At 47.2% G+C, this 12,973-nt stretch overlaps 1 protein-coding gene across 4 annotated transcripts in view; it reads left to right on the forward strand.

Moving 5' to 3' along the window:
- The window catches only part of plekhg4b (pleckstrin homology domain containing, family G (with RhoGef domain) member 4B), a 320,410-nt gene that overhangs the window by 58,451 nt on the left and 248,986 nt on the right, over positions 1-12,973 (forward strand). The gene's annotated exons all lie outside the window — the stretch shown is intronic.

The following is a 12,973-nucleotide window of genomic DNA, read 5'->3' on the forward strand; positions in this document are numbered from 1 at the left end:
CCTTCCTTAGGTAAGGAGACCAAAACTGTACACAATACTCCAGGTGTGGTTTCATCAGGGCCCTATATAATTGCTCTTTACTCTTATATTCAAATCCTCTTGTAATAAAGGCCAACATACCATTTACTTTCCTAATTGCTTGCTGTACCTGCAACCTCCTTAGGCGATCAACACTATGTTGACAAATAGTATGTAGCTAAATACAAGAATTTTATGGAATTTGGTTTTCCAAGATCTCCCTAATTGAGAATAGGTTTTAGTAGTACTGTTAATAACGGCCATCTTTATCCCTGCCATTGACCAGGCAATGCAGTGTGGAGTCTACTTAATGAAGATGGAAAGAGAAGTAAGTTAGTATGTAACTGTTTCTAATTAACTCAAGCAATGCTACCCATTAACCACCCAACGTCATCCCCAGACATGGGACATATAAAATGGGTCTAAAGCAGTAATGAATAGTTAGTTATGTCTATCTGTTTGAGTGAATTAACCTCAAGAATTGGCAAACTGAACTGGAATGCGTGCTTTGGCACCACTTCAATGCAACTATTTCTGCACTACATTGAAGGGCATAATGTTTACGGTAGATTTTATATATCTTTGTGGATTCCATATAATTCCTGAATATAGCTACATAGCATTTGTCAAAAAGAAATGACCAGGATTTGATGTACTATGTGTCAGCTGTGGCTCCGTTGGAAGCACTGTGAGTCAGAAGGTTGTGGGTTCAAGTCCCAATCCAGGGACTTGAGCACAAAATCCAAGCTAAGACGCCAGTATTGAGGGAGTGCTGCACAGTCTGAGGTGCCGTCTTTTGAATGAGACGTTAAACCGAGGCTCCGTCTGCCCTCTCAGGTGGACGTAAACTATCCCATGGCACTATTTGAAGAAGAGCAGGAGGGGGTTCTCCCTGGTGTCCAGGTCAACATTTATCCTTAAATCAACTTCTAAAACAGATTATCTGGTCATTTATTTCATTGCTGTTTGTGGGACCTTGCTGTGTGCAACTTCGCTGCCGCATTTCCTATATTACAACAGTGACTATGACTACACTTCAAATGTACTTTTACAAAAGCAAAATACAGCGGATGCTGTAAATCTGAAATAAAAACAGAAAATGCTGGAAATACTTAGCAGGTCAGGCAGCATCTGTGGAGAGAGAAACAGAGTTAACGTTTCAGGTCGATGGCCCTTTGTCAGAACTGGAAAAAGTTGGAGATCGAACAGGTTTTTAAGCAAGTGCAGGGGCAGGGAGAGGGGGGAGGGGAGGAAAGAACAAAAGGGAAGGTCTGTGATAGGATGGAAGGCAGGAGAGATTAAGAGACATTAAGAGATGGTGCAAGGCAAAAGGAGATGGTAATGGGACAAGTTAAGAAACAAAAGATGGCTCTAGATGAAGTGTAAATGGCACTAGCAGAAGGAGAGACAGCTGCCATGTGGGAGAGAGAAAAAAAATATATAATAAATGAAAAAAAAATGGATGGGGCAGAGGTTATGGTCTGAAATTGTTGAACTCTATGTTGAGTCCAGAAGGTTGTAAAGTGCCTAATCGAAAGATGAGGTGCTGTTCCTCGAGCTTACGTTGAACTTCATTGGAACAGTGCAAGAGGCCGAGGACGGTGAGGTCTGAGTGGGAGTGGAGCGGAGAATTAAAGTGACAGGCGACCGGAAGCTTATGGTCACCCTTACAGACTGAACGGAGGTGTTCCACAAAGCGGTTACCCAATCTGCATTTGGTCTCCCCAGTGTAGAGGAGGCCGCATTGTGAGCAGCGAATACAGTATACTAAATTGCAAGAAGTACAAGTAAATCGCTGTTTCACCTGGAAGGAGTGTTTGGGGCCCTGGACAGTGGGAAGGGTGGAGGTAAAAGGGCAGGTGTTGCATTTCCTGCGCTTGCACGGGAAGGTGCCAGGCGAAGGGGAAGGGGTATTGGGGGTGATAGAGGAGTGGAATAGGGTGTCGCAGAGGGAGTGGTCCCTACGGAATGTTGAAAGGGGAGGTGAGAGGAAGTGGTGGTGGGATCACACTGGAGGTGGCGGAAATAGCGGAGGATGATCCGTTGAAAGTGGATGCTGGTGGGGTGAAAGGTGAGGACAAGGGGAACCCTATCGTGGTTCCGGGAGGGTGTGGAAGGGGTGAGAGCAGAAGTGCGGGAAATAGAATGGACACGGTCAAGGGCTGTATCAACCACAGTAGAGGGGAATCCTTGGTTGAGGAAAAAGGAAGACATGTCGACTTCCCGTGCAAGCACAGGAGATGCAACACCTGCCCTTTTACCTCCACCCTTCCCACTGTCCAGGGCCCCAAACACTCCTTCCAGGTGAAACAGTGATTTACTTTTACTTTTTGCAATTTAGTATACTGTATTCGCTGCTCACGATGTGGTCTCCTCTACACTGGGGAGACCAAACGCAGATTGAGTGACCGCTTTGCGGAACATCTCCGTTCAGTCCGTAAGGGTGACCCCCGAGCTTCCGGTCGCCTGTCACTTTAATTCTACGCTCCACTCCCACTCTGACCGCTCCATCCTCAGCCTCTTACACTGTTCCAATGAAGCTCAACGTAAGCTCGAGGAACAGCACCTCATCTTTCGATTAGGCACTTTACAACCTTCTGGACTCAACATAGAGTTCAACAATTTTAGACCATAACCTTGGCCCCTATCCTTTTTTTTTCATTTATTATATATATTTTTTCTCTCTCCCACATGGCAGCTGTCTCTCCTTCTGCCAGTGCCATTTACACTTCATCTAGAGCCATCTTTTGTTTTGTAACTTGTCCCATTACCATCTCCTGTTGCTTTGCACCATCTCTTAATGTCTCTTAATCTCTCCTGTCTTCCATCCTATCACAGACCTTCCCTTTTGTTCTTTCCTCCCCTCCCCCCTCCTTTCCCTGCCCCTGCACTTGCTTAAAAATCTGTTCGATCTCCAGCTTTTTCCAGTTCTGACGAAGGGTCATCGACCTGAAACGTTAACTCTGTTTCTCTCTCCACAGATGCTGCCTGACCTGCTGAGTATTTTCAGCATTTTCTGTTTTTACTTCAAAGGTGCTTTGTTGGTTGAAAAGCGCTGTGGGATGTCCTGAGGTCATGAAAGGCGTTGTATAAATGCAAGTCTCTCTTTCTTTTAACCCTTGTGTTGTGGATTGTGTATCAGAAACTCTTTGCACCTTTTAACAGTCTCCAGGGGAGGGATGCTGTATCCTGTCTAATTGTGATTGCTTCCAGCAAGAGTGTTTCAGATAAAAGGATCCAACACACTGTGCCACCCAGTCATTGCTAATGTATGCAGGTTTTATTTGTTTATATAATTCACTGTTTAGTGCTAGAACTTTCAGAATTGCTTCAGTCAACACCTATTTTTTGTGTTTTCATTTTTCAGAAACAAGTTCTGTAATGTGCCTTATAAATGTAGGCTGCATACGATAAATCTTTCTCAGCTGCACTTCCTTTGGTAAGTTTTGAGACACCTCGGGTATTAGTGCACGTCTCTAATTTGCTCATAAACATCCAAATTAAAGGGTTTTTCATGTTGGCCAGCTGTTCTCAGACTGCAGTTATCTTTGTGCTTTTATCGTTCCCCCCCCCCCCCCTCCCCCCATGACACTAATGAGTGTTTGTTGGGGATTAAACTACAGTTGAATTCTGTTTTGTATATAATACTTGGAGACTAGGAGTGAGCCTTGGCTCAGTGGTAGCTTTCCCGCCTCTTGATTCGAAAGGTTATGGGTTCGAACTCTACCCCAGACAGCCCTGATGAGCAGAGGCCAGAGTTCCGGTCCTTGAGTACTGGGTTGACAACTGGCAGGGTACTCTCATCTGATGGGAGTGGAGGGGAATGGTGTGGCGACTCCCCATTGCACCGAGCCGGTTCTCCTAGTAGGAGTTTGTGAATCCGGTTGCCAACCTGCCCATGTAAAAAGGGGCCTTGATTGCAGGAACAACCCAGAGCACAATCTGCTGAGAAAATGGGTTGTCTCATGTGCCACTAGGCATGGAAGACAAGAAGAAGACTCTGAAAGAAGCAAGATTCTGATAGCCGGGTCTTCGTATAACAAAAATATCCGTAAGGGAAATTTACTAGGTTGAGGCTTGGTATAAACTGACTTGTATCAGGACGTTGCCTGGATGAAGATTTTTTAGGTTGTGTACGGAGTAGTGATACAGTACTGGACCGTCCCCCGCACCCCCACCCCCCCTCAAAAGGTGCACCTAGTTAAAGAATATAGAGCAAAATGTTTTCAGGTTCGATCTTCAGTCTGTACTGAGTTAACTGATCCGGCAGGTTAAGGGTTGTAGGATTGGTTTCAGCATTCCTGGGCCAAGGAGGGGAAAAGTGGCGAGAGTTGGCCACCCCCATTGTTATCCAGCATTCCCTGCTAGGAATACACATGCATGTGTGCCAGGAGAGGACAGGATTGGGTTTGGACACTTTGCCCTCTTCTCCTGGAGTTCATTGATCTCCTGACATTCAGGCCTTGAGTTTCCGTTGGTTATATCCGTGCAATCCGGGTGCAATCGGCCGAACTAGTGATAAAGGTCACACATGAAGAATGGCCCTTGGTGAAGGTCCTGGGGGACAATTGGTGTCCATGAAACCCAAGCTCAGTAAAATATCAATCCCATCAGGGGAGGAGGAGCACAGAAGAATTTGAAGAGATGAGTCGTGGTGCTTTGTTTTTATAAAGCAAAGCACAAAAATGAACAGTGAATCTCCCAGCAAGTCTGCAGAAGATTTTAAAATTATGTCAGCCTTAGACTCTTTATTAGCATTCTACCAGTGCTAAATGACATTCGCAGTTTGTACTGAGATGAACTATATTATGAAAAGCATGCATTCTTTGCTATCAAAACCTACCCCATTTAATGGCAAAATAGGATTTCTGCAACCTAGGATTATGGAGAGACAGGAGCCCTATTAATATAACAGGGTGGCCTTCCTTTGTTTTGTTGCATTTACCTGCAGTACAAATGAATGGGGAGTCTTCTTCTTCTTAGGCAGTCCCTCGGGAACCGAGGATGACTTGCTTCCATATTAAAAATGAGTTCGCAGGTGACTGATGAGTCCAATGCGGGAACTACAATCTCTGTCACAGGTGGGGCAGAAGGTGGTTGAAGGGGCGGGTGGGTGGGGTGCTTGGGTTGACGTGCACTCCTTGCGCTGCCTGCGCTTGGCTTCCGCTTGCTCCCGGCGAAGAGACTCGAGGGGGTCGATTTTCAGTGTGCCGTGAGGCGGGCTTTTAGGTGTGCGGGGGGCTAAAATCCCAAATTTGGGTGTCCCGACACCATCCCGCCCAAAACCCGCCTCCATGTAAGTTTCAAAAGAGGCGGGTACCCGCCCCGCACTGGGACCCACCGACCCAAGGCGGGAAGGGATTAGTGCCAATTAACTGCCTGTTAACAGGTAGTTAACAGGCAGTTTTTAGCCTAATCCCTATTTTGAAGGGTGTCGTGAGGGATTCCCGACGGCTCCAAACCACGCCAGGTTAGAGGGTCGGGCCATCGGGTTGAAGGACTTGGAGGGGTCGAGATGTCGGTGTTCAGGTGGGTGATGGGTGCATGAGTGCAAAGGTAAGTGTGTTTGGTGTGTCTAAAGTGTGTAAAGAAGTTTAAATTACCTGTACTTACCTTTACAGCCTTCCTTCCTCTAGGCTTCGGGAGTCCATCATTCAGCCGGCATAGAAAGCAGAATGGCCGCGAGCTGTTAAAAGTGACAGCCTGCAGCTTTCAGTGCCGGCGAGATGTCTAACTGAGTCTGCGTAGAAGGACTCAGGTTAGAAGTAAGACTGTCAGTGTTTGACAGCTTCAAGCAGCTGTAAAACACTGATATTTCATCGGTCAACACGTCTTGACAGATGAAATTTCAGTCTGTGACGTCACCTGTTGCCGGGTGGCCCTTTATTGGCCTGCTGAGCCCGCTGGGCGGGCTCAACAAGGTCAATCAAGTGAAAATCGCGTGGATTGGCCGCATCTCGATGGAGGTGGGACTACAACTCGAAAGTTGTAGTCCCGCCTCCTTCCCGACTTCTGAATGAATATCCAGCCCGAGGTGTTTGGCGCCTTCCCAGATGCTTCTCCTCCACTTTGTTCGGTCTTGGGCCAGGGATTCCCAGGTGTCGGTGGGATCTTACACTTTTTCAAGGAGGCTTTGAGGGTGTCCTTGAACCGTTTCCTCTGCCCACCTGGAGCTCTCTTGCCGTGTCGGAGCTCTGAGTAGAGCGCTTGTTTTGGGAGTCTCGTTTCAGGCATGCGGACGATGTGACCCGTCCATCGGAGCTGATCGAGCGTGGTGAAAGCTTCGATGCTGGGGATGTTGGCCTGAGCGAGAGCACTGACGTTGGTGCACCTATCCTGCCAGTGGATTTGCAGGATCTTGCGAAACTTGCAAAATTCTCCTTACAAAACTCCCATGCACCCCCACCCCCCACCACCCCACCCAGTCCACACTGATACAAGTGAGATATATCATCACAGTTCCTTCCTTCTATTGCTTTTAAAATACTGGCTGTATGGAGATTATGGTGCCTGAGTGGGCTAGACTCTCACCTTTCAATGCTGGGAGTTGAGTTTTAATAATGCTCAGACTGAAATTCTCCTGACTTCCAGCCTATGGGATGGTGACAGTAGAGAGCTACATGAAATCTCTTCGGTCAATTTCAGTTCAATTCCCAACACCAAGCTGCTCCTAAACTAATACTAGTTGGCACTAAAGTACCAATCTCACCCAGATTCCACAGGATGGCTGCTGTAGGATTGGGAAACTGTCACACTGGTGCAGTGGGGATGGTCTTCTGAGATTGGGGCTTGGAGCTAGGACAGAGTAGAGGAAGCTTTACTCTGCATCATAAGTGCATTATACTTGAAATACACACAAATGAATTGAAAATACTGTCGGTGCTGTATCTTTTTTAAATTGAAGAACATTGTGAAGGGCTAAGGCCCACCATGATTAAAAAGGACAAATGAGCAGATGAAACCAATCAGATAGTAGTGCTTAGGCAACACCAAGATTGGCCTTTCTCCCTATAATCTTTAGGGTTTTAAAGAAAGACTGAGGGAGATAAGGGGATTGATTTTAATAGCCCTGAGGAGGTGGGTTTGGAGGTGAAAATCGGAAAAAATGGCTTCAGACACCCAAGCCACCTCCATCCTGCCCCCACCTGATTTTCGTGAGTGTCTGTTTAGCTGCTCCCAAACTGACCCATCTGGAACCGGTAGGACAGGTAGTTGCTAATCTTATTTTCATAGTGGTTTCCCATTTTTGTGCTTCTGGCTCCTGTTTCCCGACTTGTCAGAAACAGGCCAGGTTCAAGGAGACGAGTTGCTGGAGGACATGATTTGTAAGTGTCCCTGAAACATGGCTGACATTGCTGTTGTAGGTATGGGATAACATTTTGCACATCTACTGACCTTCTGACTGTTCAAGCTGACACCCATCTGTAGTGTGGCATGAATGGAACAATTTCAGGCCACTTCGACTGTGCGCTTGCAAGATTGTTGCCTCAAATGAAATCTATAGCAAGGGGATGGGAAACATTTAAACCCTCTCATCCTGGTCCTCATAATCGGAGGAGTAGCAGCCGCGTGGCTCAGCGCAGATCTTCCTGGGAAGAGGAGTAGGAGGAGGATGAGGGGTGCCTTGCATGCCCTGTTGTGACCAATGCAGCATCCCTCCAGTTCACGTCAACCAGGGTATGCACACTGCCATGCCACATTAGCATAAGCTTACTCTTCAACCATAGGTGGCTACCATATGGCTCTATAATTGCAGGCGACACTTGTCCAACGTCATACTTCATCTCTGCTATACCCTGTTGTTTCCTATCACTTTTACCATCAGCATTACAAAAGCAAGTTGCCCTGAGCCCTCAATGCGCTTTTGCCATTTCCCATAACACATAGGCCACACAATCAACTGTTTGACATAATTTATCTTTAACACATGACAAAAGGATATTAAATCAGCAAGAGTTCAAAAAAAAGAAATATCACCCAAGTGACTCCCCTTATGACTATAGGTGCTTAATCTTTCTCTTACGCGTGCTTCTACGTGGTGCTTCCCCTGTGGCTTCAGCAGATGTAGAGGCACTTTGCTGACTAGGATGCTGCGCCTGCCTAGACGCCTTTGGCGGGCATCCTCTGGGTTTGGGAGCCTGGGAGGGCTCTTCAACAGTCTGCTCTTCCTGCAGCTGTGCAGGGGCTGAAACGGCCATCTCAGTTGTCTCTGCAAAGTGGGTCTCTGACTGAGGACTCCGCAGTGGCGTGGTTGTGTGAGCGCTTTGAGAGGTGCCCACACTTCCTTCTGTCCTGCCAACAACATCCCTCTCATGGGTCAGCTGCACCTCAGTGCTGGCAAGTGGCAGGAGAGCACCTTGCTGCACTTCAGGGGGACCATGAGGACCCGTATCTGCACTGGCAATCCTCCTCAAAAGGACGTCCATGAAGCTCTGGTGTCTCTGCTCAATAGCTGCCCCATCGCTCCTCCAGAGATGTCATTCTATTCTGAGCAGCCACCATGTTTTCCTGACTCTGGCGACTTATTTCCTCCATGGCCGTAGCCATCCTTTCCACTGAGGTAGCCAGCCTTTCCATGGTGATTGCCATCCTATCCATGGTGGTGTGTTTATGCAGTGCTGATGTTAGAGATGGACTCCTCCATTCTCTCCACACTCGCACTAACCCTGGAGGCAAGCTTTTCCAGAGACACCTGCACTTGTTCCTGTAGTTCACACACTGCTCTTTTTCTGGATGGCCCCAGAGGCACAGCGTCTGCATGCAGCTCAGTAGAGCTAGGAGAGTCCTGCGACCTCCGTCGAGGACTCTCCACTGCTGTCGCTGCCTCCACCATCTGTTGATGCTCACTTGTGTGCTGTGATAGACCAGGTGGCAACACTACTTTAACTCGCGATGGCCCCACCAAGGTGTGTGTTGCTGCGCTGGTGCTGGGTGCGCTGAGTCCTGGTGACGCAGGTCCCTCAGAGGCTTCAGGTTCCTCTGAGGAGTTGTCCGGGTCTTCATCCTGGATCGTGGGGAGGGGGACAATTGATGGTCCTGTGTGAGAGTAAAGGCATGATTCTGACATCTGATATTGATGTAGCAGACACATCCTTTTGAGCAGATGATACAATGCAATTCTCTATGAACATCATATTCCTTTGCTTTCTGAGAGGGATGAAACTCTATTATGTCAATAGCTTCCTTTAGTGTGCCCGTCTCTCCATCGCCCACTTCCAGGTCCTCGCCACCTCCAACAATCTCATTAGTAGCCTCCTCAGCACTGGTCAATGTTGCTAGGTTAGGTGTTCCTCCTCCAGTCATTGCTCTCTCCCTCTTATTGTGGGCTATCTTTTCCTGCAAAGAGGGACACAAGCGATGTTTCAGCCACAGTGATGGAGTTGAGTGTGAATAATCCCTACCATAGAAGCTTTGAGGGAGACGAAGATGGGGTAAGGTGCCAAGAGGAAGCTAGCTCCCTGTGCATTGTTAGTTGTTGTCTCTGCATGACAGTGAGAGCGAGTCTAAGGGGTGCATAGGCAGGATGCTGAAGTGATTCAGTGCAGAGGCAGAGATGGATAGGAAAGGGTGAAAGGGAAGTAAGAGTAAGGTGGGATGTGAAGGAGGAGTGCTGGTGATGAGAAGAGAAGGGAGGCAGAGTGAAGGCAAGTGAGATGGGATACTCACTTTTGATGTTCGCACAAGATCATTAAGCCTTTTTCGGCACTGGATCTATGACCGTGCATAAATGGACCTTGCGCTGACCTCCTGAGCAATGCGCAGCCAGGCTGCCTTGATCTGCTGAGGTGGCTTCCTCCAGCCATCAGGAGGGAAGAGAATCTCCCTGCATCCACAAGAACTTGGAGGGACTCATCATTAAAATGAGGAGCTGCCTTGCCTCTGGAAGAAGTCAGCGTTTAAATCATGTCCAGGAAACCACAATGAAAAGGCTTAGGCTGGATGGCAGCTTTAAAAGCAGCTGCTATTATGACATCATCAGAGGCGGCCAGCTGACCCGATCCCACTCATTGGACCGGCCAGCGCGCCTCCTTAAAATTAACAAGCTCATTGAATCAAAATCGGACATCTGCAGCTGATTCCGCCGGAAGCAGCTCCCGAACCCGCCCACCAAGCAACCCGACTCCAACCTGCCTCGGGAATTAAAGTAGAGCCCAAGGACTCCAACAGTTCGAGTAGAACTTGCATTTCTATAGCGCCTTTCAAAATCTCGGGACGTCCCAAAGTGCTTTACAGCCAATGAAGTACTTTTGAAGTGTAGTCACTGTTGTAATGTAGGGGAACACAGCAGCCAATTAGCACACAGCAAGGTCCCACAAACTGCCATGAGATGAATGACCAGATGATCTGTTTTTTATTAACGCTGGCTGAGGGATAAATATTGGCCAGGACACTGGGGAGAACTCCCCCGCTCTTCATCAGATATTGGCCAGGACACTGGGGAGAACTCCCCCGCTCTTCATCAGATATTGGCCAGGACACTGGGGAGAACTCCCCCGCTCTTCATCAGATATTGGCCAGGACACTGGGGAGAACTCCCCCGCTCTTCATCAGATATTGGCCAGGACACTGGGGAGAACTCCCCCGCTCTTCATCAGATATTGGCCAGGACACTGGGGAGAACTCCCCTGCTCTTCATCAGATATTGGCCAGGACACTGGGGAGAACTCCCCCGCTCTTCATCAGATATTGGCCAGGACACTGGGGAGAACTCCCCCGCTCTTCATCAGATATTGGCCAGGACACTGGGGAGAACTCCCCCGCTCTTCATCGAATATTGGCCAGGACACTGGGGAGAACTCCCCCGCTCTTCATCAGATATTGGCCAGGACACTGGGGAGAACTCCCCCGCTCTTCATCAGATATTGGCCAGGACACTGGGGAGAACTCCCCTGCTCTTCATCGAATATTGGCCAGGACACTGGGGAGAACTCCCCTGCTCTTCATCAGATATTGGCCAGGACACTGGGGAGAACTCCCCTGCTCTTCATCAGATATTGCCATGGGACCTCTCATGTCCAACTGAGGGTGGACGGGGCCTCAGTTTAATGTCTCATCTGAAAGATGGCACCTCTGACAGTGAAGCACACCCTCAGTGCTACACTGGAGTGTCAATCCATAAAAAGTGCTGAGGTCTCGAGTGGGCCTTGCGCCCACAACCTTCTGACTCAGGCAAGAGTGCTACCCACTGAGCTGAGGCTGGCACCTACAACAAGTCTTGATGTCAATACACTGAGAATCTAGAAAGGAGGAAGAGCCTGTAGACCAGCATATTTGGTGCTTATAAGGGGCAAGAAAGCAAACTTCAGAGAAGCACTGATCATATGGTGATAAAATAGCGAAAGACAAGCTGGATTGTGAGGGGGAGAGAGAGGTGGGTTCTAGAGCAGAGTAAGGGATTGCCTATCCGATTCCAAACTTTTCCTTGTATCCAGCCCAGGATTGTAAGAGAGGTGTTCGAAGACCTCCCTCCAGATACAAGAGTGGCATTCACATCTCCAATGGACTTGGGCTTTAAGAGTTAAGAGTTATTGAAGAGAAAAGAAACAGATAGAGGAAACCGGGAATGGAGAAAATGTGAGAGTTTTACTGAGGTCAGGGGGATAATGAGGCCAAAAATACTGATAGACTTGCAAAAGTCATCATGAAGTTATGCACAAAGAACTGAAGGAAACAGGGTTTTCATTTGAGGGACATGAAGATGGTCAAAATGTAATGATTAAGCCATTAGAATTCCAAGAGGACTGGCGGAGCTGAGTACGGAGTGCAATCTGAAGGAAGGTGATGTGATGTCATCAGCAAAAGAGTGTCTAGGGCTGAATGATGTGTGAAGAAGGTTATTGATAGGAAGACAAAAGTGTGGGGTAGCGGACAGAACCCTGAGGAACCCTTGAGACAAGCCAGAAATATGTCAAAGGATTGATTATCCAATACAGCACAGAAAGTGATGTAAGAAAACTACTAGGCACTTGGCCTAAGCATTAAACAAAGCTTTAATCAACTGTTTTACAACATGGAGGTCTAGTTGTGTCCTTCACTAGTTCCTGTTAAGAATGTCCTGCGCAAGCTGGGCCCATGCCCGAGTATTTATACTCTCCCTGGACATCGCCACCCGTAGGCCGCTCAGTATTATTTCATAAGTCTTTCTTTCACGAATGACTGATTCATGTCAGAAGGAGTGATCTGAGGAGAGCCCGATAGGCTTGAGATTGCTACAGTACAACTGAAGCATTAAACAAAAATGTTCATAACAGCGAGAGAAACAAGATATTAAAGCCAACCATAATTATTCATGTGAATTTTGAAGGATTCATGATATTAGAACTCCCTCCCAATTTAATAAAACAATGTCAGCTTGGGGGTTAAGGCAGCTGAATATAGGTTGGGAAATTCAGGGACCGTTCATTACTATTCTCAATATTACTAATAATCACTTCTTGTTTACGTGTAGGTTGAACAATTGCCTCACTGGGGATGGGATTTTAGCAGCAGGTTAACCCTTAGGGATATTAGTGGCTGAATGATTAATGATTTTGTATGCCTTTCCCCTGTCTCCTATTTTAATGGATTGGCAAACGTCATCCAAATATGTTAAGAGGACATTTCCTGTTTTAAATATTCGTCTGTGAATGTTGCACTTTGTAATTTCATGGTTTTTGTCCTTCAGGATTTAAAAGAAAAAAAAATTGATGACACTGGCATTAACAAGTACTTGGCAACAAAATCTGTTTTTGGGTCCTAGTAGTGCCAAACATGTATGAAGTTCTATGTCTCCCCAAGTGCCCGAGTGTCAAATCTTTGCAAGGCAGGCGAGTATCAAATAACCAATTTCTGTTGTGCTAATCACTATAAATACAACACATTAATATCAACTCAAGCAATATTTAAATAGAGCTCACTGTTTCTATTTTGGGCTTGTACCTGTCATACTCATTGTGGAATTGTCTCTGATCATTTG

Source organism: Somniosus microcephalus, chromosome 5 (genome assembly GCF_052327205.1).
Source record: "Somniosus microcephalus isolate GS21.2 chromosome 5, FLI_Smic_1.0, whole genome shotgun sequence".
Lineage (NCBI taxonomy): Eukaryota > Metazoa > Chordata > Chondrichthyes > Squaliformes > Somniosidae > Somniosus > Somniosus microcephalus.